This window comes from Papio anubis, chromosome 6 (assembly GCF_008728515.1).
Source record: "Papio anubis isolate 15944 chromosome 6, Panubis1.0, whole genome shotgun sequence".
NCBI classification, from domain to species: domain Eukaryota; kingdom Metazoa; phylum Chordata; class Mammalia; order Primates; family Cercopithecidae; genus Papio; species Papio anubis.
The window spans coordinates 16,752,927-16,780,067 of record NC_044981.1 but is presented as its reverse complement, the minus strand read 5'-3'; the positions used below and the strand labels follow the sequence as shown (position 1 = coordinate 16,780,067).

The following is a 27,141-nucleotide window of genomic DNA, read 5'->3' as shown; positions in this document are numbered from 1 at the left end:
GCTGGGGGACCTTGAACTTTGGGCAGGTCCTTTAAACTCCAAGCCTCAGTTTAATCACCCACTAAGTGAGAAGCATGATTTCTATCTCACAGTATCGTCATGGGGATGAAATGAAATGATATCTGCAAAGCTTGAATGTGAGACTCAGTTCATTCCAATTCAACTTTAATAGTCATGTCAGACACTAAGGCAAGGGTCAAGTAAAGAGAACATGTATTATTCCATAGTGTGGACCAGATGGATTAGTTTTGCATTAGCTCCTAATGAGATAATCATTGTGTTGGGGCTGATAGAACTTTGCACATAGTAGGTTCTGGAAAATATTATGAATTCATTTAATAGTCAATGCCTATTTAGTGGGTGTCTATCATGTGCCAAGAACTAGTCTAGATTAATAAGCCAGATAAAAAAAACTCTGCCCTCCTGACAATAAACAAGTAAGCAAAGTAGATGACATAGAATGTTATAAGGCAACACATTTATGGGATAAAAGAGCAGGGCAAAGTGGATCAGGAAAGTGAGGGAGTAGAGTTTTCAGTAGGATGTTCACAGCAGGCCTCACTAGGAAGTTGATTCTTAGAAAAAGGAACCTGAAGAAGATGAAGGAGTGAGTCATGTGAACACAAGAGGGAAAAGCATTCCAAGCCGAGAAAACAGCTAATACAAATGCCCTGAGCAAGAGAGCAGCTGGCTTGTTTGAGGACCAGCAAAGAGGACAGTGAGGCTGGCAGTGTGGGAGCAAGGACAGTGATAGATGAAATCAGAAAAGTTGAGGATCTGATCAAGGGCAGCCTTGTAGGCCATGAAAGACTTTTACCTGACTATGGGGGAGCCCTTGGTCTCTGAGCAGAGCTGTGGCATCGACCTATGCAGGCAGTAGACTGGTGTGGGCTGGTAACTAGAGAAGCAAGGGCCAATTTAGGAGGCTATTGCAGTAACCCTGACAAAGGACGGTGGTGGTTTAACTCCAGTGGTAGCAGTCTCAGGGCTGAAAAATGATCAGATTCTGGGTATGTTTTGAAAGTAGATTTAGTTGGATTTTTGGCACATTGGATGTGGGGTCTGAACAAGAGAGTCAAGATACTGCCAATGGTTCTGTGCTTGAACAGGTGGCAAGATGGAGTTGCCATTTTCTGAGATTTGCATATAAGAACTGTGTTGTCCATCTCGAGAGGACTTCCTTGGTATTCTGGCTTGAGTGTGAGGCCTCCCCTTCCACTTGCTGAGGGAAACTTCCTGAAACAAATGAGCTGCTCATTTTTTTTTTTGAAAAGGAGAATCAGAAAGACCAAGGTCTTCATAAGTAGTTTGATAACACTCAAATAGACAGTAAAAGAAAGCCAAATAATTAGCATTGTATTTCCTCAATATCAAATTAATTTAGTTTTTTCCATCTCTTATTCACCCCAACCCCACCCACATGCTGGAAGACCACTTCTGAAGAAGGAAGCTGCTGGTGCATCGGGCGCCCAGCAGAGGGAGCTGAGGAGGGCTGAGGAGGACGCCGACACGACCTGAGGCCCTGTGCAGGAGTGTAATGTACTTGTGCTCTCTGAGGCCTGGGGCCAGAAGCCAGACGTTTTTCTGGGATGACGGAGAGGTGGTTCTAGAACTCTGTAAGTTTTCTATTCCATTAGACCTTTTCTTTTGTTTATTGGTATTGTCACAGGTGCAAGACCAAAAGTACATCCAGAACAGATAACTTACTAGGAGTATCCGCAGCAGAAGAAGGTAGGGCCATATATGTAAATAAAGAGAAGACAGGAGAGTGCAACGGACCTGGAATCATGGATCTCATCAGGAGGGTGCATTCGTCTTCTAGGGTGGCTGTAACAAAGTACCACAAACTGGGTGGCTTAACACAACCGGTATCTATTCCCTCCCAGTTCTGGAGGTTAGAAGTCTGAAATCAAGGTGTCAACAGAGCCATCCTTTCTCTAAATGCTCTAGGAGAGGAGGCTTCCTTGCCTCTTCTAGCTTCTGGTGGTTGCTAGCAACCCCTGGCATTCCCTGGCTTGTGGCAGCATATCTCCAGTCTCTGCCTTGTTTTCACATGGTCATCTACCCTGTGTCTCCTCTGTTTCTGTGTCTTCTCTTCTTATGAGGACAACAGTTGTATTGGATTTAGGGTCCACCCTAAAACAGCAAAACCTCATCCTAACTAATTACATCTGCAAAAATCCTACTCCCAAATAAAGCCACACTCATAGTTACTGGGGTTAGGACCTTGATGCATTTTTGGGGGTCACAATTCAACTCGTAACAGAGGGCAGTGGAAAGTTACATGAAGAACTGATCAGCAGAGGGGAGTCACATGATTGGAGCATAAACAAAGGAAGCGCAGTTGCACGCTGAAACTGTAAGGGAGGTCAAATGGGTTTGGGAGTAGCAGGAAGTATTCAAATAAGAGAGCTCCCACTTAGGATACTCTCTCCATCTGTGCTTATGGCCCTGTTTTTTTCGGTTAGAGGTTTAAAAAAATATTGTATAAATAAAAAGAATAAGAAAATAGCACTTCTGTGACTCACACATTGGGCAGAGCCGCAGACTCCTGTGATAATCAAGAAAGACTTCACAGAAGTGTTGATGCTTGAGCCGGATCTCAAAAAGCATGAGGATAAAATCTCCAAAAAAAAAAAAGAAAGAAAGAGGGAGGAGAAGAAAGGGCTTTCCATATAGAAAGTGTATGCACATGCACAATGTTATTTAAACGACACCTCTTTTACCTCCTTAGGTGGGGAGTAAAGTCTTTAAAAGGCAAGGCTCTTGTTGTCTATTTAACCTGTATTACTCAGACACAGTATTTAAACAATGAAGGGACAAAAATGTCTCTGGTTTTAATAAACGCACAAATAAGCACATGATAACCTGGAAGAACACTAGGGGCTTATATCAGGAGGAGTTAATTACTGGACACATTTGCCAAAGCACAAATATGGAAACCCCACCCTCAGCCAGATCTGGAGAAATCAAAGGGTTGAATGTGGTATAAATTCCTTTGCCCTGATTGCATAAGGAGATCTGCCAACATTTTTCCCTCTGATATATTCCTTTCTGCACAAAGGGTCGAACTGGGTTCTTAAAAACCCGATCATGAACTAAGATATGCAATTCTGAATCACCATTGTGATCTAGGAAAATTAACTCCTCGCTGATCTTCCCAGATAAGCACCCAAGCTTGTTGCCTCCAAGATCTGCATTAGGGTCTGCCTAGTTTCTGTCTTAGAGCAACTCCCCTTTTTTGGCATAAGAATGTACAGGATGCCAGCAAAGTTCACACTGGGTCATCTAAGTCTCATTAAAGGCGTGATGATTCATTGCTGGGGGTTGGGGTGAGAAGGTAGTGAGGGGAAAGGAAGTGCTAAACCAAGGGGCGGAGCAATATAATTACGAAATTGACAGCAGGAAAAGCCAGCCCTGGGAGTGAAGGGTCACGTGTTCTTACTCCTGGTACTCAAGCTACAACTTTTAAACTGGAATAGGTGTGGGGAGTTAGGAAACATATCCTGTAATTTGATTGGCTTTCAGAGGAAACGCATCCAGTGCCTCACATATTTGTAATAACTATGATGTATCAATTTTCTTAACCTGTTTAGGGTTGCAATTTTTTGAATTTTTGCAATCAGACCTTGGCGATGACCTTGAGCAGTAGGATATAAATAACTCCCACATGCTTAGCGTTCCGATAATGGAACACTAGGCATAAATGTTAACATCTGACAAAGAAGAAAAGCTCTCTCATGACAGTGCAGTTAGCAGAATAAAAATTTGGCTGTAGTGGTATGAGTGAATAATTTGTCTTCTTCTACTTGATTTACTTGTATTCTAGCTGACAGGGTCTTCCATTCTGTGCATTCGTTTTGTACTCAAAAAGGGATTGTTTGTAATGTACAGTTTAAGTCTGAGTGCTATTATTCTGCTCTGTCAGAAAGCATCTGTGGCAATAGCCATCGTTTTATGCCTGTGTCTCAGACACAAAGCCAATCAGTATCTTCAGTCACCAGTCTCGAGAGCTTCCCAGGTCTCCCAGCAGTTAAACTTTGGAAAGGCCTGATAGGGGTTCTGCAAATATCAAACTGCCTGACAACCCTCACTGAAATCCTGACACAGGCCGTTTCCTTGGTGAACTCTAGTTATTTATGTCAAAAAGCAAAGTTTGCCAATGCATCTTTCTCTCACTCTCCCTCTTTGGGGGTAAACTTGGTAAATTCCTCATAAAATAATTTCCTTAAACTCTGACCCTCATTCAGATCAGCTTCTCCTGGCCAATATTGACTCAAGAAAAATAAAGTAACTAAGAGAGCTTATAGCCACATATTTTAATGTCACGAAGTTAGAACAACAAAGAACATTGCTTCACTCCTTCCATAAAAATTTGATGTTTATTTTTGCAGCCTGTTGTTGCCCATGATCTTATTTCGAAGGCACCCTCAGCTTAACATGTTCAACCCATCAGCTGCCACTACCTTCAGTTCAAACAATGGTGGCTTCTGGCTTTGATTTTAATTTGGAAAATATATTTCTTTTGAGGAAACAACATGCCAAGTTGTTAATGAAATGCTTTTAATAGATTTCCAAATGCTCCTGGCCAATACCAAAGTTCAGCTCATTCATTCCAAGCCTTAAAATGTTGTCTGCTTTCTTTCCATGGAAGAAGAGCTGTGTTCTTTAGATGACTAAGACCATAAATTATGATACTTGCCTTACATTCAATCTTGGTCAGAGCTGCATTGATGAAAATGTATCTAGGCCTTGCTTGCAGAATAAATAATGATAGTTAAAAATAATCATTTCTTTTCAGAGCATCCTATGGTACTAAATATATTACAAAGGTTTTTTTTTGTTTGTTTGTTTGTTTGTTTTTTTAAAACAGATTTCCTTTTGGTGGCCTTGATGTTTTTTATTTAAGCAACAAATTATATAATTTTCATTATCAATGTCCAAAGCCATCTGTCACTAGAAAGTATCGGCCCCAAACCATTTAGCCGCAAGCAGCAAAACCAGCTGTAACTCTAGGATGCTTGTGCTCGTGCTTTCGAAAACAGAGCATAGGTTTTCCATCAGCCTCCCAAGGTGACAAGGTACCAGACCTCCCCTGAGAAGACTGAGTCACAGATAAGCCTAACAAATTTTGGTTTCACAGGCCTGTAACAGATCTACCAGTGAGATCACGCAGTCTACTCTCAGTGATCATTATAACAGAGTACGATAAGGTCTATGTTACACAGTGCAAGGGGGGAACATGAAGAAGGGAGAAAAATAAGCTATTTACCACACCACTGCAGGGAGCCATGCTGGGAGTCTAAGGTCTCAAACTGGGTTCTTAGAACCAATTCCTGTGCCTTCTCAGCCCCAATATCTGTATCAGTGTTGTTCATTAGAAATGAAATAGATAACCCTTTCACACATGTGATATTAAACTTTATAGTAGCCACATTAAGAAAAGTAAAAAGAGGCTAGGTGGGGTGGTTCACACCTATAATCAGGGAGGCCGAGGCCAAGGCCCAGGAGTTCAATAGCAGCCTGGGTAACATGGTGAAACTCCGCCTCTGCAAAAGATACAAAAATTAGCTGGGCGTAGTGGCGCATGCCGGTGGTCCTAGCTACTCAGGGGGCTGAGGTGGGAGGATCACTTGAGCCCAGGAGGTGGAGGTTGCAGTGAGCAGAGACTGCACTACTGCACTGCAAGGCAGCCTGGGTGACAGACCTAGACCCTGTCTCAAAAAAAAAAAAAAAAAAGTAAAAAGAAACAGGTAAAATGAAGTTTAATAATATATTTTATTTAACCCAATATACACTATTAAAAAAAACCCCAATATTTTCGACATTTAACCAATATAAATATGGAGATATTGCATGTGCGTGTATATAATACATAAAATTAATAATGTAAGAATAATGAATAATATATATTATATGTAAAATATGTTTTTTTAAACCAAGTTTTTAAAATCTGAGGAATATTTCACACTTACAGCACATGTTAATTTGTACTAATCACACATTTCCAGTGCTCAATAGACATAGTGGATAGTGAAGACCTAAAGTACCTTTTTTTCTTTGTTTTTAATTGTAGACAGAGTCTTATTTCAGAGGTGAGTATTATGAAATCATAGACTATTGGCAGATGTTTGAGTAAAATGACTTTAATTTCACTCTTGACTAATGGTAACGTCATTTTCATTCCTAGGAAGCCTGTCTTGCTACAGTTTGGTGTAGGGTCAAGAAAGATGATTCAGAAGTATGTCTTTTAAGAGTCTTGGTGCCACGCACAGAGCCCAGTGACTTTAGTCTGGGTGTGGTGAGGTGACCTCAGAGTCTATTGTGTGAGTGTTTTTCACTTTTGTTTTGAGTTTGTTTTACTTTTCTGGTCTCCCCAGCCTTATTTGTCAGTGCAATCTAAGGAAAGTATATTTGTTTTGCAAGCACACTATGGTTTGCTCAGATTTTTAAATGACATATGTAGGATTACACCCTCTTTATTCTGTCAGTGTTTCCATTAAAAATTCAAACTTTCTGGGATTTATTACACAGCCATAACAAATTGCTCCAGGCAGAAACTTGGCAAACCCTCTTTAGTGTGGGAGAAAAATTCTTTTTAGCATTTTAGAAAAGATAAAAATAAATAAATGTTTACCAACTCAACAGACTCATGTGATTTTGTGATAGGGAAGACATTCAAATAAAATACACATTATATCTTCACATTTGTTTGTCGTACAAATTTGAAATATTAATATTAGCTTATAAGCCAACTTTTGCTCAAGAGTTGTACAATTGTCACCCCCTGCCTCTCAAATTTTTAATGATTCTAGTGTTTGCTTCTCATATTTGGAAGTCTGATTGCTATGATTCTGGCAGGTGCTGGATCGATCAACTATGAATCTTTGTGTTTCATCAGGGTAAAAATTAACAGTTTTCCAAAGGTAAGATCTGTTCTGCTCTGATCTCCTTGCACACTAAGATGTCTTACTCAATTTTATATTCTCGGGTCTTAGTTATTGTAGATGCAGAATAAATGACTGCTTGTAAATAAATAATAAATATATAAATATATTAACTAAGAATAACTTTGAAAAACTTTTAAAACTATAAAAAATGCTCTGGATCTTTAGTTTGTATAATTTCCCTCATTAATGAACACCTCAAAGCATTACTGAAACAATTAAATGACTCAGTGTTATAAAAGCACGACCTGGTTCCATAACTTTTTTGATACTTGACTTTTACCAAGTATCTTATCTGCTTCAATGGAGTTTTTGAGGATGCAATATGGAAGAGTAGTGAAAAGTATGAAATACTACATAGGTATAACTGAAACTTAAATCCTTACCACTGCAAGTATTAAGGACAAACCCCTAAAATTATTCTGAATGTAAACACAGTGAAAGATGCATGGACCTTAACCAACATGTATGACACCAAATGAAATTAACTTACCTGATGCAGGGTCCAGTGAACTGACTCTGTTTTTAGATAAACAGGAGCTACTCTTAGGGTTGCCTGATTCTGTGTTGTGTTATCTTTGTTTTTGAGCAAAGCTAAAGCATCTTTTTCACTTCTGAGGTCCACTTTCTTTTAAGAATTCAAGCCTAAAACTCTAAAGAACTTTATCTTTGTTTTATTCAACTTTTAATCTGTTCAATTACATAGTTACTATGACCTGGTAAGCCTATTTGTGTTTGCTTGGTTGATTTGCTTCATTTTGAACTACGTAATGGGCTACTTCCAATAAAAACATATACTACAATTTAAAATCTGTCATGATTTGGAGAGACCTGTGCATTGGTTTTATTAAGCACTCTTGTGCTCCCTCTGCTGCCATGAAGAAAATGTTCATGTTCAAGACCCCAGTACATTCCTCAGCAGAGCATTCTCTTTTGGCAATAATGATGCAGATGTGTGCACTTAAAATGCAGTAGTATTTATCCAAAGCATATAACGTAATAATTTTTCATTGAAAAGCACAAATTAATAAAGGGCTGTATTTACTAAAAAGGAGCAAAAAAGAAATAAATAGAGGAATTAACTTCTGCACCTGTGCCTGCATTTATTTAGGTTGATCCCTGTGGTATAGACCAGTGTTCTTCACATGGTAATGTGTTTAGGAATCCCCTGGGGCCTGGTTCAAAGGCAGATTCTGATTTGGTATGTCTGGGGTAGAACCCTTGACTCTGAATGTCTAAAAAACTCCCAAGTGCTGCTGCAGCTACTTTGAAGACTATACTTTAAGAAGTAAGGGTGTAATATGTCATTATATAATATATACTTGCTGGCCCATTTAAAACCTTCAAGAGTAGATACCACCAAAACAGTAAAATAGATATGTGATTGCAATTAGTTTTCATGGTATTTAAGCAATCTATGACACAGGATACGAGTCAAGCTCATCAGGCCTTATTTATTGATTTCCTGTAATTTCAAAGGTTGACTTATGCTTTTACAAATATAACATCAGCCTTATGAGGACTGTAGTACTATATATTTGCCTACTAGCTTCTTGGAAGCTCTGCCCTTTTTCATTGAGTTTTTATTTGCACGAGAAAGTCTTGTTTCTAAAGAATCAGTGCCTGTTATTTGCGATTGTACATTTAATATTTTGCCATCTGAAAACAAAATATTTCAGTACTAAAGGTAATGAGACTGTTTCATGAGTATGGTGTTTATGTTGGATCTTGCAGGAAGAAATAGTTACAGATTTTGGTGGCAGTTTATGGCTTTAATCTTAATGGCTAAGAAAGTAAATGACACATTTCTTATTAGTTGTTTTTACCATTTGGGTAATATACATATTTAGCTTCCTTGAGAGAACATTTAAGTTAATTGACTAACTCTAATCTGAATTACGTGTTTTAATTCAAGGTTGCTAAAATCACATAAATTAACTGCTTGTGCCAACGTAATAATTACAATATTAGCTTTTTTTAACTGAAAATTATCTAAATGTAAGATGTCTAAAAATAGCGTGGAGGTGGATTGGACAGTTTGCAGATTATGAGTTGGAATAAAAACATCGCAGTTAAGCCAAAAACATGGCAACCAATATTTTCTGTTATAAAAATATTTGAGATGAATTTAGTTTTTATGAAAGCTGTCTGAAACTGAAATGAATAGCAGAAGCTTTCTGTTTATTCACAGTCCAGTAATAATAATACCTGTAGCACAAAGCATACGTCTTTTCTATACAAAGCCAACAAGCCACTGCTCCTTTCTGAAGTCATCTTTGCCAAGTAGGGTGTTGGGGGCGGGGGTGAGATTAGGGGTAGGGGGACATTTTACCCGATTATGCTCTTACGTACTAACCTTCATCTTGGCCAAGCTTGTCAATGAAAACAAAATCAGTCCGAGCCTCTTCAGGAAACCGATGTTAACTGTCCACTAGAGGCTGTAATGAGACCAACAATGTCACTTTAGACCAACCCGAGGTTTAAACCGTAACAATAATCGATTTTTAAATGGAAAAAAGAAAGTTGTAGAAATGAGTAACAGTGAACAGTAGTAGTTACATTTAAATAGCCACGTATATGTGCACGGTACTTCAAAAACGTGAGAAAAAATATTTCCGGGGCTCTGCACCTTCCTCGCTCGGATGTTTATTTTTATTTATGAAGCACGTAGACTCTTGCAGGCCAGAGTTGTGTAAAAACTGACATTTTTTTTTTGGTCATCCTGTGCCCTGCCTCAGTTGGTGACTAACCGTTAGGTCTTAAGTAAACTGAGCCAAAAGGTCTCTCAAATACAGCTTACAGTCAAGAGCGGTGTCTTTCAGAAAAAAACTTACGCGAAGGGATCATGTTTCCAGACACTTAGTTCTAAGCACCTGAAGAAGGTCAAATGTCTCCCGACACCTACTGGCCTTCCAGAATCATCTGCAACAAGAACACCACATTGAGCGCCCTTAGTCTGGAGGCGCCTCTTAATCCTCCAGGTGCCACACCTGTTGGCAAAGTGCACCCATCCGCAGAAGATTCCTTCGCGTGGAGGTCACACCTGGCGGCGGGACAGGCGGAGGGGCCGGGTGGTGGGAGTCGGTGACCGCACTGAAACCCTGAGTCCAGATTTAAGTTCCTCGTCGATTGTAGAGAACTGCCATTTGATGCTCCGGTTGCTTTCTCTGTCTCCTACACTGGTTACCTCATTTCCGATTAAATTAATGATCCCAAATTAGCTGCGAGAGGAGTGCGCGGGTCTCCTTTCCAGGCTAGAGCGGAGTAGTTCCATATCAAAGCCGATTTCCGGACCTGCGGAGAGAGGGAGGGGAGGGTCCGGCGGTCGCCAGCGTTCGCAGGCAGGAAAGGTGAGGGTGCCTGTGCAGTCAAGGGGCCCCTTGAAACTTTCCGGAGTTGCATGCAGAGGCAATCCCCGCGGCCCCCGGGCCTGGGTTCCGGAACGCCGAAGCGACGCCGGTTTGCGGGTTAACGTGCAGCTGATGATCAGAGTGAGCCCTTTTAGACGCTGTTCCGAGCGCCGGGGACCAAGGGCACGTAGGGATTAGAATTGACTGACCTCCCCTCCCCCCTGGGGTGTTTCATCGGCTCCCAGCTGAAGCCTGACACCCCCTGAGGGAGTCCCCCAGGTTGCCTGAGTAGCGCCCCGTTGTCGCTCAGTCCCCTCCAACTAGGTGCAGGGACCCAGGGAGGCGCGCGAGGACCGACCCGTCACCGCTCAAATTACCTCATCGCCCAGCTCCCCGCCCCCATCCCAAACCTGGAAGGAACCTTGCCCTCCGGTCCGCGTCTCCCCTCCCCCGCACCCCATCCCGAGCCACTCTTTGGGAAAGGTGTCCGCCTCCCCAGGCGGCGCGCAGCGAAGGGTTAAGGGCGCGGGCCGGCCGCCGCGCGGTGCGCTCGCCGTGCTCTGTGCGGCTCGCCGGGCCGCCCGCCAGAGGGTGCCCCCCACCCCCATGAAGTCGGATCCTTGAGCTGCGGCGGCGGCAGCCAACTGCTCCATATTTGGCTTCTATTACACATTTACATACTGGAGCGAGCGAGCGAGCGAGCGCGAGAGAGCGCGAGGGAGGGAGGGCGGGCGGGCGGAGGGAGGAGGGAGGGGAGGGGAGCGGGAGGAGGGGGAGGAGGAGGAGGAGGAGGAGGAGAGAGCAGAGTATACCGCAGACATCATTTCTACTACAGTGGCGGAGCCGTACAGGACCTGTTTCACTGCAGGGGGATCCAAAACAAGCCCCGTGGAGCAGCAGCCAGAGCAACAGCAGCCGCAAGACATTGTTTCTCTCCCTCTGCCCCCCCTTCCCCACGCAACCCCAGATCCATTTACACTTTACAGTAAGTGGCTATTTTTTTTCCTCCTCTGATTCTTCCCCCCTCCCCCATCCCCTTCTCCCCTTATTTAGATTAAAATCCCTCCTCACCCGATCTCCCGAGAGGGGCAAAAGCAACAACCAGCAAACAAACCCAAAACCCCAATCGGCTGCACGGAAAACAGCTGGAAGAGGAGCGAAGGAAATCGACGCGTCGTGTTCTGTGTGTGCGTGTGTGTGTGTGTGTGTGTGTGTGTGTACATACAACCGTCCCCGGCTCCAGGCTCCCGGGCCGACACCCCCACTGTGGGCGCAGGGGCGGCCGGCGAGGGGGCTGTCAGGGGCTGGGTGGGCGCCCGCCAGGCTAGGGGGCGCGCCCGGGCGGGGGGCGCGGGCGGGGAGAGCGGCGGCGGGGCCCCGCTCCCCCCGGCTGCTGGTCCGGTCGCGAGTGCGGAGAGCTATGTCCTCCTCCCTCCGGGTGGCGCAGGGGGGAGGTGGCGGCGGCCGGGGTGGGGGGGTGGTCCCTTTCCCGGCCGCCCTCTTCCCATTCCTCCTCCCCGGAGAGGGCGGTGAGAGAGAGGGGGTCTCGGGGAGGGCTGGACTTCCCCGCGGGTGGTCGCCTGGCCTCGGCGCCCCGGGGTAGGGGTCTCCTCTCGGAGGGCCGGCGTCGCCGGGTGTGCGGCTGCGGGCGGGGAAGGGACTGCTCCTGCAGCCTGGCTGGGACTTTGCGCGCGGCCGGGTGCCAGGCGGGGGGCGCGGAGGGGTGGCCTCGGGGACCGCGCAGGGGTAGCGGGTGTGCGGGTGCCTGGAGAGCGGCTGGAGTGGCGGTGGCGGCCCTGGCCGCCGCCGCCACCGCCGCCCTGTTGGTGCGGCCGCTTCCTGATCATGTGCAGCGGCAGCCGCCGCCCGGAGCCGGGAGCCCGCGAGCGCCCCAGTCCGGGCCGGCGCCCCCGCCAGCACCCGCGGCAGGAGCCGAGGAGCCGCGGCAGGCGCTGCCCTGAGCCGGGAGTGAACGGCTGCGCGGCTGCTGGGAGGGTGAATGAAGCCAGGAGGAGGGGAAGGAGGAGGAGGCGGCGGCGGTGGAGGAGGCGCTGCGGGGATTGGGATGCGCCCTGGAGCCCCACTGCTCGTTCACTCTGGGCCGGGCCGGAGACTCTGCCACTCCCGGGGCCGCCGCCGCCGCCTCCTACGTGGTTCCAGAGCTGCGCGCAGGCCGGTCCCGCAGGGGGCAGGGAAGGGGGCCGGACGGGCGGAGCGAGAGGTGAGGCGGTGTCGAAGCGCGGCGTGAGTGTGTGAGTGAGTGTGTGTGTGAGTGAGTGTGTGAGTGAGTGTGTGTGTATTTGTGTGTGTGTGCGCGCGCGCGCCGGGCGGGGGGCGAGGGCAGTCGCGACGCGGAGGTGGCCGTTCCTTGGCTACTTGGCTGACTCTGCAGCGCCTCGACCCCTCTTCAGCCCCCCGCCTTCAGGCTGCCTTCTTAAACTCCGTGGCTTGTGCTTTCATTTTATTTCAGACCACGTAGGGGGCTGACTGGAAGGGATGAAACAATTCAGGTTTTCTAGGGAGATTGAGCAAGAACCTTAGTGGGGGGTGGAAGTAGGGTGGTGATCGAGACTCTGCCAGAAAACAAAACAAAACAAAAAAAATCAGTTTCTAAGGACGTCGGGGGTTAGGTTCGAGCCCGTGGCTGCTCTGTTTTGTTTTGCTTTCTTGGTATATAATCCTACAGATAAAAGGGTAATATAAATATTTGAGAAGATTGAGAAATTGCTGAAGAGTAGTAAGGGCAGGAAAAAAAAAAAAAAGCCAGTCGGAAGAAGCTGGTTATATAATGCGCGATGTGGCTAACAAGAAAGGCAAGCTATTTTTATTTTGTTTACCGTATGCTGTGCAGTAGGGACTCCTCCAAACTGGTTCTGTCCCCGAAGAGATTCTTAGCTTCCCTGTGAGATCCACAGGATACAATTAGCAAAATTAGAAGACCCTATTACACCCACAGAATAAAAACTAATGCCTTACAGTGGCTTTCTCCCTGCACATCCTGTCGTGCATGCACGGGAATGTGTGTATGCAAATAAGTTCTCCTTTGGCAATCTAGTAGTCACATCTCAATGACATTTGTGTTTTATAATGCAGGCTGTTTTTAATATTTAAACATCATCGTTATATATTGCACACAGCAGTGGGTAGTTACTTGGTTATTTTTAGGCATAGCTAGTTACTTTTTCAACAGTGTTAGCTAAGACATTTCTGTTTGGGTTTTTTAGGAGGCTGCAGTTCCTAGAAGCCCCCGTTAAGCCCACCCTTCGGTTTATTTGGTGGGTAAAGGTAGTTTGATACTCGAGCTTTTTTTGGAATGAAGCTTATGCCTGAGGAAACCACCAGAGAGAAGAGAAAATCCTGCACAGGAACTCTTGGAAAGGGATTGCACCATAACGGCTAGCGCTGTGCCATTTAATCTCCTCTGATTGCCCTCTCACTGTGCATGCATCAGTCAATATTTTAGCAGCTCCGCAAATAAATGGACTTGAATGCCATCTTCTACATAAAGCAGAGGTTGAAGGGCTCCCCTGAACCTCCTGGCTGCCTGTCAGTGGTGTAGGTTTTCGGTGCACTTACTCCAGCCCTGATCGCTCATGTAATTAGATCAGGCTGCCATGGCAACAGACAGTGTTCCTCGTCCATTCAGGTAGGTTTGTCTTGTGCCTGAACTACTCCAAGTGTTTTATGCACAGCATTTATGCTGCCCAAGCCAGACGAGAGACTCCACGATTTCAATTGCATCTTCTTTCAGTCATTTGGATGGGAGACACTGAATGAGGCTTCTAGTTACTCAACTTTTGTAAAGGAGACCAACAAGCTGTTCTTCCTAGGTGCAGTATGTAAATGCATCTCCCCAGACAGTGAAAGAAGCCTGACAATCCTGCTGGTGTTTATTGTGAACAGATCAACAAGTATTTGGTACTTGTTAGAAACCTTTCAGAGCTTACCAAAGCAACATTTCTTTTGCAGTCTGGTGCCTTTGGCCTTGCAGGCACTTAACCCTTTCAAGTGTGAAGAGCGTTCACACTTGAACCTACATTGCCCATAGTGATGGCTGGATTTCTAAAGGGTTTACTCAGGGGAATAACTTATTCGGAAAATATATTCCCATTGTCACATTTTAAAACTTGACAGCCATCATAACAAAAACTGGTACTGACAGTAGGCAGACATTCTGAATGTATTCATTCTTAATTTGGATCTATTGGCTGTGATTTGAATGATCTTTGGTAGTAAGTTAAAAGGATTTTTTTTTTCCTTAGCTAAGCGAGCAACGATAGAGGCCTATAGCTAGAGGACTGATAATGCATGGTGCTTTTGCACAGTAAACATATACTTTATTTTAGGATGTAATTTAGTGAGCAGTTAGCAGTATTCTAGTCTTTGCATTAGGGCACCACTGATGAAGCTGCCTAAGCAAAGAGAAATAATATTATGGTAAAAAGGAAAAAAGGAAAAGTTGCTTTAGTTGCTGAAGCTCTGTGCTGCTCAGGGAATCCAGCTAAGTGGGGCGGGGGAGTATTTTAATAACCCTGGTATTTGAAAGAAAAGATAGTTGAGAATATGTCTTGATTTAGTTGTGACTGCCAGTCAGTTTACAATTTTATGGCCAATATAGCTAAACTGGTAATTTTTTTTCCCCCAGGGCTAGGATTGAGAGAGCTACTCAACTCTCTTCACAGGGGGTTTATGAGTTTTTACCGTTTCATGAGTTTGTGTGGTTGGTAAATTCATTGTGGCCTGGTCAGATGAAGCATTGCTGTAGTTAAAATGAGCTATTATTTCTTCCAGTTGCTTTTATAAGGTGGTAAATAGATGAGAAACAAGGATGTCAATATTACACAATGCCTTGGAGGTCCTGAATTCTATTTTGCAACAGATCGAAAAATGCTTTACTTGCAGTAAAATGTGAACATTTATTTTTCAGTGCACAAATAAATTCATGTGAAAATAAGTATAAAAAATATACTTGGTGGGAATGGCCAAAGGCAATATTTTTCCTTGTGGATTTCGTTTTAAGAGGGTTTGATAAACAGAAGTGATACTTTGTCAAAAATGTTGCAACTAGACTTCAGGACTTCTGCATTGTCTTTTACACTTAGAGGAAGATTAAACAAAAACTCTTTAGCCATAAGATTTCATGTCAAATGCCCGTAAATTTCAACATACCTAAGTCAGTTGCCTAGGAGTCCTGGGAAGGCCAGTGCTGAGATTATTGAAATATTAGTAAACATTACTATGACTCCTATTTTTGTTGTCATTATAGAGTCCAAGGACTCCCATTCCTTTTGAATAATGTTGTGCCTTTAATTGTTTTTCATTCTGAAATGTCAATTGGATTTTACTTTTTTGCACATACCTTGAGTGACAGTTTCTGATGACTAACACTGTAACACTCATTTTGTTTCCTATTAAAAGTTAAGCAATAAACATATTTTACTAAAATTCTGAAACTCACATAAGTAGGTAAATGTGGGAGTGAATGTTAATTCTTTAAACTGTGGTTATCTAAAATAACACATAGATTAGCATCTGAAGAGCTTAAATACTTGCATCGGTAAAGTGACATAGTGCAGTAAGACAGGCTATTATTTTTAACGGAGAGATAGATTATTTGACTTTCCTTGCTCTGTATTTTCAGAGTAATTCAATAGTTTGAATGATTAGTTTCTGTGAGAGATTTAGATCTGTGCAGCTTAATTGATTCAAATAACAGATTTAGTTCCGGTCATACTTCCAAGGTTATCAGAAGCAGGCCCTCCTCCTTATTTTGTTAAAAGCACCGAAAGCAAAAAATTGTAGAAATGGTAATAGAAATAATAATTTCTGTTTTAGGACCTTACATGTAGAACTTCTAAGATAGGAATTTTTAGTCATCAATTATGTTCACATTTTATTTTCATGTAATTTAGTTTAATAAAATACATTTACTCATTCAAAAAAATTTTAAGGAGTGATATACAGTGTCAGTTTTACAGAAATTTTTAAATGTTGGCTGAAAGAGCTATAATTAGACTGAGATTTAAAAAAATATATAAATGCTTAAAATTACAGAAGTAATAAAAAGAATGGTTTTAGACAAATCTTTACTTGTGGAAACGGTTTTTTATTTTTCTCTTTTATAGTTATATTTATGGATATTTGTCTTTATCAGTGTAGTAATATATTTTATAACATTCATAATTTGAACTTTCAGGCTAATGTAGTATAAATATTTGTATTATGCATTACTATCATCCCAAATGTACCAAAACACGTTTAGAAGGAACAATTATGGACAAAAAATCAACAAGCATTATACTTTGTTTGACATATTTCACCTAAGCAGAAATGTTTCATTGATTTTTCTGTAACTTTTAATGCATCCCATTTGTGGAGTGATGAAAATGTAATGATAATTGCCACAATGTAAGCAAAAATTGTATCCTACCTGAAAATTACTTTTCAGAAAATTCATGGTAGTGTACTCAGAATTTGAGACTTCATAGGGCAGAGGTTTCCCCGATTGTGGTGTTTTGATTTGGGCTAAGAGGAACTCTTTTTTTTTTTTTTTTTCCATTTAGATGCCCTTTAACATGACAACTTTTGAATGAGTTAGGTAACAGAAGTTTTTCGTGACAGTTATTGTAGCTGCTAACCTATAGCATCTGTCCTTCTCATGTTCAAAGACAATATATTTTTCTGTCACTGTGTATGGCAAACTTTATTTTCTTGTGCCCTTAATTTTGGCCCCCTCTCCCACATTATCTCCTGGTATTTACTGACCATTACATCAGTTTTGGTTAGGCCGTCTTTCTTGTTAATCTTCCACTATTAATAGTATTGTATTATGTTGCTCTGCTGGATTTTAAGAATATTGAGTATTGCATTTTTGGCGTATATCATTGTATAAAATGCCCCATAGGTTATTTTCTTGTATATTAATTTTGTAAGTTTTTGCAGTAAATACATGCTGCCTTGCTCGTATTCTTGCCTTCTTCCCTCTGATGGAATACAAGTTATGTAAACTCTATTATCCTAACTAGTGCAGCAACACAAATACTTTTGAAATAAGAAAGCATACTCCTGCAAGAGTAAATTAATCTTTTACGGCATTTACATCATGTTTGACCCCCCTCTGCACTTCAGCAAACTAGGAGGAGGTTGTAATTTGGACTCTATAAAAACTTATCTGCCAGGTGATATGTAAACAGGATTGTGTGCATACAAATTGTCATACAGGCGAACACTCTCCCAACTGGTGAGCTCATAAAAAGCACTGTCTGCAGATTTATGGTACCTGCACCTTGTTAGAGAATCAAGTATTTTGATGTTTAATTTGAGATGAAATCAGGATCCTCCCTCCCTGCCCCCTCACCCTTAAAAAAGTACTGAGTAAATAGAATTTTGTAAACTTCTACTTAACTTGGCCATTATTTATATTTGTAACTCAACAGGCTTCTTGGTGGAGGGACTGTGCCTTCTAAAGATTTGAAAGACATTATAGTGTATAACAGCTTACCTTCCTTCTCTGTACACACAGATCACACGTGGGGAAACCAAGGACTACAAGAATTACTTCTTTTGCATATCAGTCCCAGGCAGGCAATCGATGCTTAAATAAATGCTTGGTGAATGGATTAGTTAGAAGTAAGCATATTTTGGCTACTGTTCATTACTTTGAAAAGTGCTGGAAAGAAGTGGAAGTTATTTTCCTTTCCAGCTGGGCTGTGCTCTTAAAAATAGTGAGTGTGTATGGATGAAAATAATCATGACTACCGAGATGTGTTGCCATGTACCCAAGGATAATTGGCTCACTTACCTGTTTACGGATTATTCACATTGGAGATCATATTCATAGCTCCAGAATAGTTTCTTTCTGACATCCAATATAAACCTGGGCCGCCTCCTTCCTACTGTTACCTGGCGTGAGCTTAGGAAACGCAAACTAAATTTAAAATCAGCCTAAGCAAATGTGCAGATCAGCTCCAGTAGTCAACGACTGAAAATCAGTCCAGTATTCACTAGTTTGGGGATTATTTTATAGTGACCCTGCTACAGATTTAAAAAAAATTTTTTTTCTGTTTAATGTGGATAATTGGGAATCACCAGTATTTAAGAATATAATTTTAATGGATAGGGTGAAAAAATACGTTAGCAGATCAAGTCTTCAACTTCTTCCATTTCTATGCATAGGTTTTACCTCACAAAAACTACTACAAGCACCAAGCTCCCTGATGGAAAGGTATATGGAAGATTCATTCATTCATTCTTTCATTCATCCATTCACACATTCACTCATTCATCATACAATGGATAATTTTTACTTAACCATGTGCAAGGAATTGTGGCAAAATGAAAATGAGATATACATTCAGTATTTAAATAACTTAAAGTTTAGTGGAAAGTTTAGTGAATATATATGCACACTTTGCACTTTTTTCTGCATTTTATCCTTTCTTCTATTCCATTGGACTGGTATGCTGATAGCTGTGCACTTTCATGATTGTCTTTCAAGTTGCATGTTGATAGATAATATATGCCACATTAAAATTAGGCTTTGGCTCAATTACTGTTCAATCCATGCCCATTTTCACCTGATACTCCTTGTAGTTACCAGCATGTGTTTATCAGATGATTGGCTAGAATCACTCGACCAAAGAATGACAGTGGCTGGCTCAAATGGGGAGACCATCCTCTTAATTTGATGGAAGAGATGACCTTTTTGTATGTTGGCCTCCCTCTGAGCCCTATTGAACAAAACCAGACCTGCCTTTTGAGCTGGCTGTGTTCTGTGTAATTCTCATACAACAGAATGCCAAATGTGATGTTCTTAACATTTGTATTTCGGTGCATAGACACTTAAGGTGGACTTATTTTTTAAAGCAGTTTATTCTGTTTTTCATTTTGGATTTCCTCTCCTGCACTCCCTGGACCATTGCAGGAGCATCGTGCATCAAGTCACCAGGGTGGTCCATTCAAGCTGCAGATTTATTTGTCATCCTTGTACAACAGTCTCCTCCTCCACTGCCACTACAGGGAAGTGCATCACATGTCAGGTGAGAGTTTTGCGATGCTCTCTGTTTTCCATCTGAGGATAAATTCCTGACTTGGAAAATTGCCTCCTAGCCTTACTTTGTTGGCTGTTGAATATCATTTTCTTTGCAAGCTCTATTTGGGCATAGTGTGGGAAGTTGAGAAATTGCCAAGATTGTTTTTTAAAACTTGGATTAAAGTATCTATCTATTTGGTTTAATCTATATGGTTCATGAAGAAGTTCATTTGACTTTGTGATGATTGATAATTGCCAATTGGGGGCTTGAACCTGATCATTTTAATTGTCACTTTTCCTTAATACAATTAAGAATGCTATGCTACCAGATATCTTAAGTCACAGTTTTTACATTTTAGATTACTGTTGTAGTATAATATATGCGTAGCAAAACAGAGACCTGTTTGTTTAGGAGGAACCAGTATTTGTTGAATCTTGAATTTCTTTGTGTCTGTTTGGATTTTACAACTTCCTGATTTTCCCACGTACAGTAAATTTTTCTGGCCTGGAGAGTCATGCAGACACAGGGTGTATGCAAGGGTGATGACTCATGGTTTTCTATTGAAGAAAGGGCCAGAGGATATTGCCTCGAATTAAATCAGGAGAGAAAAAGAGGTTTGCTAGAACTTGGGGCAGTAAGGGCTTGGGAACACAAGGGTTTGGGTGTAAGTAACCAAGGGAGATTGTGAAATAAAAAACGGGATCAATTTCTATTTGCCTTGGAAACGGACCTGCTTGAAACTGTGAAGACAGACTAGATTAGAGGTTCCCAAGCCTGGCTAGGCAACAGAATCACCTGGAGAGCCTAAACAAAATAGAATCAGGGGCTCCGCCCTAGACTTGCTGAATCAGAACGTTCCCTGTTGGAATCACTGATCTGTCTAGGCAGTGATTCTCCACAGGTTTGGGAACCCCTGGGTCAGCCAGTCTTCCAGCAGCTCTTCCTAAGTAAAGGGATAGACTTAGCTGGTGAGAAGCTCGTTCTACTTTTAGCAAATCTCCCATTTGAAAATTCGAATTTTCAAAACTCATTTTTCAAGAGGTGGATGGATATTTGCTTTATCAAATGTTCATTTAAACAATGATTGACCACATTTCTTTGAAGAAAGAGCTGCCTCTTTACCTTAAGAGTCAATTTTTAAGTTACATATAAATTCTCTGGCATCTTAGATAAGAGCATGGAGCTCCGTAATCAACCCATCTGGACTTAAGATCTGGAGCTGCCACTGTGACCTTGAGTAGTCCTATGTCCTTTCAATGCCTCGGTTTATTCATGTATAAGATGGAGGTAATATTAGAACTTTCTGATAGGGCTGCTGTGAGGATGGAGTAAAATAGTAGATATACTGTGGGTAGAATAGTAGCTGGTGTGTGGTTTGTATCTTTTAACAGATGCTATCAAGTAACTTATCCCTCAACAGGTTGATTGTTATGGTCATGTTTTATGATGATTGCTCCTGAATCATACATGACTAGGAATATGTAAATATACCTGGACCTTGGTCTTTGGACCCACCCTGTAGACATCTACGGCTCTGCAAAGCCAAGGAGCCTTTTTTTTTGTTTTTGGTTAATTTTAAATTCTGAATTTATCACAACTGTCTGACTGATGGGATATATGTGTGGTTTTTTTTTTTTTTTTAGATTGTTGTAAGATGAACTGATGAATTGCATGCATAAATGGGGTTGTTTGTGGTCTGAGTAAAAATAAACAAAAACCTGAGTGACTGAAGCATTATGCCTCAGGAAAAATTGCCAAAAACGTCCCAGTGGGGGACAAGATGGAGGAGGGAGGAGTCATCACAAACACGATATTCTTGTAAAATGTGGAACTGGTTTCCTTATATTTTATTGTCTGTGGAGTAGAGAGGTGTTATTTAAGTGGGACTGTAACCTAAAGTTCCATACAAATTATCTCTTAAAATCTACAAATGTCAGGCTGAATGAAAAAGGTAGAGTGGGCCAGGCACAGTGGCTCACGCCACTTTGGGAGGCTGAGGTAGGTGAATCACTTGAGGTCAGGAGTTCTAGACCAGCCTGGCCAACATGGTGAAACCCTGTCTCTACTAAAAATATAAAAATTAGCCGGACATTGTGGCAGGTGCCTGTAATCCCAGCTACTTGGGACTCTGAGGCAGAAGAATCGCTTGAATTCAGGAGGCAGAGGTTGCAGTGAGCCCAGGTCGCGCCCCTGCCACTCCAGCCTGGGCAACAGAGTGAGACTCCATCTCAAAAAAAAAAAAAAAAAGAAAAGAAAAGAAAAGAAAAAGGTAGAGTGCCTTACTGCTACTTTATCTTTTAGGGATGATACTCATTTTAACAGTTATGTGCTAGGCTGAAAATCCTCACATTTAGATCTTTGGAGAAGTAGTTTAATTGCAGGTGGGTTGAGTACATGTGCATTTTTTGTTAACCTGTGGTGTTGAAAGGGAGTCATTTGTGATAACAGAAATATCCCAAGAATTTTATTGTGGAAAAACAGGCAGCAAAAAGTCGTATCTCTTGGTCAATATGGGCAGCTTATTGAGAAGAGACCTAGGTTTTTATGGTATATTAGGAAGTTTAAGTGTCTTAAGAATACTAAAATACTGACAAAGTAGCACAGTCACCTTGAATTTTAAGCAGCTGACATTTTCTATGGTTGCATTTAAAGAAAGCTTATAAGCATTATCTAAACATTTTGCATCAATAATGGCCTCATTACAGTCTTCACGATTGACGGCTCAACGTAGGCAGAAAAATAGTATCATTCACGTTGTACTCTGGTATATTCATTCAGTTTTTTTTCTTAAACCTACATTATAGTTCTTTCTGGTTCTAGTTATTTTATAAATATGATACAGCTATAGCAAGTTATGACCTAACTTGTTCACAGTCACTATTTATGTAAAGAAATGATTCATTCATTTATTCATTGTGAATTTTTTTTAAAACTACTGCATGGTGCTGTGGGAATAGAAGTGAATAAGAGCTACCGGAAGGCAGTTATTTTCTTCATGGTCAGGCAGGGGAAAGAAGAAACTCTCTGAAATAATGAATACAAATAGAATGGGGTTCTAACGGTGTTCTAACAGTGAAGGAATTCAGAAGAGTGACGCTGTGTAGGAGTGATCAGGAAAGACTTTGAGGAGGAGGGATCACTTGAGTTGAGCTCTGCCGTCTAGATTGCATTTCTGTGGGAAGAGATGGATGGAGCATGAGGAAGGCCATGTGTGTGTCTGGGACATAACAAGCCAGTGCACGGTATGTAACTGACCAGGACGTTCTGGCAGGTGCTGGTGGACATCTGAGTTTCTGGATTCGAGCAGACAGTAGAGACTGTGGGAATAAAACCACTGAGACATCGAGTCTGAAGATAAATTTGGAGGAGTCCTTGACATAAAAGTGATCTTTGAAATTAGGCCTTGGATTCTTGGGCCTGGCAAAAAGTTTGACACACAGGAGGGGGATGACTGAATTCAGGGATGACGTCAGCTGGTGTAGAATGTGTAGAGAGAAGGTAAGAGGCAGCGGAGAGTAGCTTGAACATTGATGTGGCACGGCCTTCATCTGCCGCCTTTTCATGATCTGGGGTGAAGGAGGCTGAGTGGCTGGAGGAGTTGGGTGATGTATGCGTGGGCCATAAGGACTCTTCTGCAGAAGCTCAGGCACCTCGGAAACTCAGTGCTGAACTACAGCTCAATGAAATCTTGTCAAAACCTTTCTTCCTTTAAGACCTTTACAAAAATAGGAACTTGAGCTAATTTTAGCTAAATCTAATGTGTGTGTGTATAAAAATGAATGCCACGTTTGAAATTCAGCGTATGCGGTATTTCTTTAAACAAGTGATCCTTCTGTTTTCCTCTAAACAGTTTTATTAAGATTTTCAGTGAAGCCCTGTACATATTAACAAGAATTCCAGCATTTCTTTGATCTTTTCTACTGTTGATTTATTCATCTCATGTGATATGCGTAAATCACAATGTGCCATCTACTTGACTCTGTAGCAATTGTTCATTTGTGGCAATTCATTTACTGTACTCTGATAAACCACATTAATGTGAGTATGTTTGGTAACTTCAGAGGATTCTCTGGAGGCTTTCTGTGGACTCTTTAAAATGTGAGATGTGTGTGTGTGTGTGCGCGTGTGTATACTGTATATACCTAGTTACTAGACACAGCCCTTTGAACAATTTGGCTTCCCATTTATACTTTATAGAAAATAAAGAGATATAGAAGTGGTGAATCTTGGCTCTGGGGAGAAAGTTAGTCTAAGACTTCATGATGTAAAGTGAAAGAGAAGGCTGGAAATGATGTTACGATGTTCTCAGTGAGCAGTCTGTTTTAATGTAATGAGAGAAACTTTGAGGATTAAGTGTTTTTTTTTTTTTTGGTCCTGAGTTAGGTAGGATGGGCTCTCTGTATAGCCCAAAGGACTCAGAATAAAAGCAGTGACTTATTTAACTTTCACCAAAGACAAGAAGGTTAAGACAGGAACAAGAGGGATGGAGCAAACAACTTCAGGGGCAGATCGTTCTGTCTGCAATTGTTTAATGAGCATCTAATGTATAACAGGCATTATGCCAACAAGGCATTCTAGGGAATATGGAGATGATCAATAGTTCACATTTACTATTCTGCATATTAACTTATTGAATCCTCATTACAATCCTTCGAGGTAGGCATCATTATTTTCTCCATTGCACAGGCGAAGAAACTGTGGCACAGAGAGGGTGAATAATTTCCCCAAGGTTGCCCAGCTGTTAAGTGATAGAATCATGCTTGGATTCCAGTCTGCACTCTCAGCCCTGTTCCTTAAGCCCTGTCCTTAAGAAGCTTACAGTCGAGTGCATAAGGCAAGGCATGGCTTGGAGTAATATTTGAAGAGTCATGACACAGGTACAACACAGTCTAGGAAGTCAGGATCAAGGAAGGGTCCTTCCTCGGAGCCTTCTCTTTTGATGCCTGCCTGTCTGTTCAGTCACATATGAGCTTTCTGACACAGGCTGTCCTATGCAGGCTTTGTGATGTTTTCTTCCTGTCTTTCACTCTTACTCATATCTCCTTGAGATTCCTATGCACTTTCAATAATTATTCATTGAAGAAAATGATGACAGTGGCAATTTGCTTATCCATTTCAGGGGATTGGCTTAAGTTGGCTCCGAATGCTGTTCAGCATCAAGAGTCTCAACGAGATGATGAACTTTTGACTCTTAAAAGAACTTCACTGGGTCATTGCTCAGCTTGCAAGACTTGGCAGATATGAACTGTTTATCTCTCCAGTGTGATAGGTGCTGGTGTGGCACCGAACGCAAGCTCTAAGAATAAAACGTGCAGCGAAAGGAGGTCACGCTTCAGTCAGGGTGGCCATAAGGAAGCTTAGAACTCCCATCCCCTCTGCCCCTGCCTCGCCCCGTCTCATTTTCTCTCCTTCACTGGAACAGTGAATGAATCTGAGCTCATTCATGTCAAGATGATAGAGAAGAAAGATCACTTTTCTCTTAGCTGGCTCAGGGAAGGCCAGATTGTCTTTCTTACACTGAGTGAAAAATTACTGACGACTTTTGTGTTTCTTTTTTTTTGGTCTTCAAAGGCAGCATCTCTTGCTTTTACAGACCCACGGAAATTGAGAAGAGGATGCAAGATTTACTATTCGTGCCCTAGCCTGGCAGCTTCAGCCTACATCACAGCTGTAATCATATGTGATGCATTTTTATTTACAGATTAGTAGGCTCTGAATCTGACATATGACTAACCGGGAAGCTCCTCCCTGTCACAGTTGTATGTCATCTGCTTCAGAGAACTAATTGCTTGGCAATTCCCCTTTGGTAATTCCCTCTTTATTTTCTGATGAGTTACTTAACAGCGATGGGCTTGTTGAGCAGAGCGTGGAGTTTAATGTGTGCTCCAGAAACTCCACTGTAGGCCTGGGGGATATGTTTTTCGAGTTCTGTTTAGCTTTACTGAAGGAACACTGAAACCATTATATGGCCTGTTAATATTTCACTCAATACCAGATGAAACACCGAGCAGCATGCAGTTTTCCAAAAGAAATCAAAACCAGGCTTCTTTTTTAAAATGTGCCCCTGTGCATTAGAAAATTATCAAAAAGGAATTTAATATTTATAGAACGTTTAATGCTCTTTTGAAAATATGATTTAAAATGGAGTAGTCTTCCAGGACCCTACAGAGTGAGTATAGTGTGCTGTTGGACTGGTAGTTTGGAGGCTCAGTTTCTGTTGCCTGCCCTGCAACAGGGTGACTTGTGCTGCTCACTCTACCTTGCTGGGTCTCAGTTTTCCTGTCTCCAAAACACAAGGAGGTTGAAAGAAATGATCTCTCGGGCCTATTCTATCTCTGACATCGTACAGTTCCACGAATAGATTTTATTGTAATCCTTGCTCCCGGCTCCCCCAAGACCTTTGCATCTGTCAAACATCATTTGCTGTTGTTTGACTTTGTTAGATTTTGTATTTAATCAGAATTTATATTTTAGCTATTATTATGTCATTATTTATAGAGTAAGTCATAAGTGGTGCCTAAAATCATTTATCACCCCATCTCTATTAGTTTCATACCTGAATACTTCCTCTGCTCCTTTTTACTGTTCTCGCTACCATGTCCCAAACAACATCCATTTCTGGAGGTGGAATGCAGTATAACTGGAAAGAATCTTTCAGCTGATTGTGGGATTATTTTTTTGCAAGAGGAGTGCAGAAGCTCTGCTTTTCTAAGCAGTAGTCATAAGGGCCATATTCTGCTTTTAATTTGCAAGCAGAAATCCTTTTGATGTCATTTGGTTTTACCTGCAGGTGCAGGTTTTAGTCTCTAGGTAATTCCTTTTCTCTTCTGCATCAACTTTGCCAATTAGTGTGTGCGGCATTGCCCTGTCTTTTTGGTTAATTCATAAGCAGTTCATACAAATGCCTCTTGATTCATTGCAATTATTAATAGTTTCTTTAGGCAGCTAGTGCAAATAGAAAAGGTGACATTTGAGAGGGTTTGTTGTTTTAATTTATTTGTTTCGTAGACAGAGAGGAAGGGTGAAAATGAGGACTTTGAAGTCAGGGAGATTGAGGCTTGAATCCTTCTGGCTCTGGCTCCTGGCTCTGTGGTCCAGGTCACATTCTTAAATCTGTGATCCTCAATTTCCTCATCTGTTAAATGGGGATGATAATACCACCTAACTCACAGAATCACTGGAAAGATGTAATGTGCACTCACTCTCTAGATATTGCTTATGGTAGTATCTCAATAACTGATAAAAAGCAAAGACACACACACGTGCGCGCGCACACACACACACACACACGCGGAAGGCATAGCATTTAAGACCTCAATAAAAAAAGCAAGAACAAAGGAAAGTGCTGCATTTGAGGTATAGTCAGGGTAGGAGGAGCTTCTCAGAGCAGCCAGTCTTAGAAGGCAGAGTTGGAATCTCAGAAGGACCTTTGAAATTTAGGAAGGACTAGGCAGGCACCCTCCGCTAACCTCAGTGATGTTTTCTGCAGGTAGCTCTGCTCCACAGAAAAGGGTGTTCACTACACCTGACTGATGAAAATACTATGTTTTAAAACATGTATTGCCCAAACCTTACAATAATAAAGGAAAGCCAGTAAAAGCAAAAGTTCCCTTTGATTCCACCATTCCAGTCCATAAATCAAGTTCATTTTTATGTGTTGTTTTTCAGTTCTTGACAACGTAACATATATCTTTTTTTTCAGTTTTGCGTTTCCCATGTAGCATAAATGTTCTTAGTAACTTCAGCTATACAGTTCTCATTTGCGAGGATCACGTAACATTCTATCAGGTTGTTTACTCTTGATTTTTAAGT

At 41.8% G+C, this 27,141-nt stretch overlaps 1 protein-coding gene and 1 long non-coding RNA gene across 9 annotated transcripts in view; one reads left to right on the top strand and one right to left on the bottom strand.

Moving 5' to 3' along the window:
- Nucleotides 1-7,599: 7,599 nt before the first annotated feature.
- LOC110742960 lies at nt 7,600-10,984 on the bottom strand. Its single transcript, XR_002521282.2, has 2 exons — nt 9,507-10,984; nt 7,600-9,385 (listed from the first exon to the last, which is right to left on the bottom strand). It is a non-coding gene; the product is annotated as an uncharacterized LOC110742960 (long non-coding RNA).
- A 1,434-nt stretch (nt 10,985-12,418) lies between these two features.
- ATXN1 (ataxin 1) overlaps nt 12,419-27,141 on the top strand; it is a 456,230-nt gene continuing 441,507 nt past the window's right edge. Inside the window, exons 1-3 of one of the 8 annotated variants that reach the window (XM_021936623.2) lie at nt 12,525-17,926; nt 18,473-18,521; nt 19,221-19,335. The gene's annotated coding sequence lies outside the window, so the exon portion shown is untranslated. The other 7 variants (XM_017957606.3, XM_017957605.3, XM_017957613.3 and 4 more) reach the window with 7 other exon arrangements.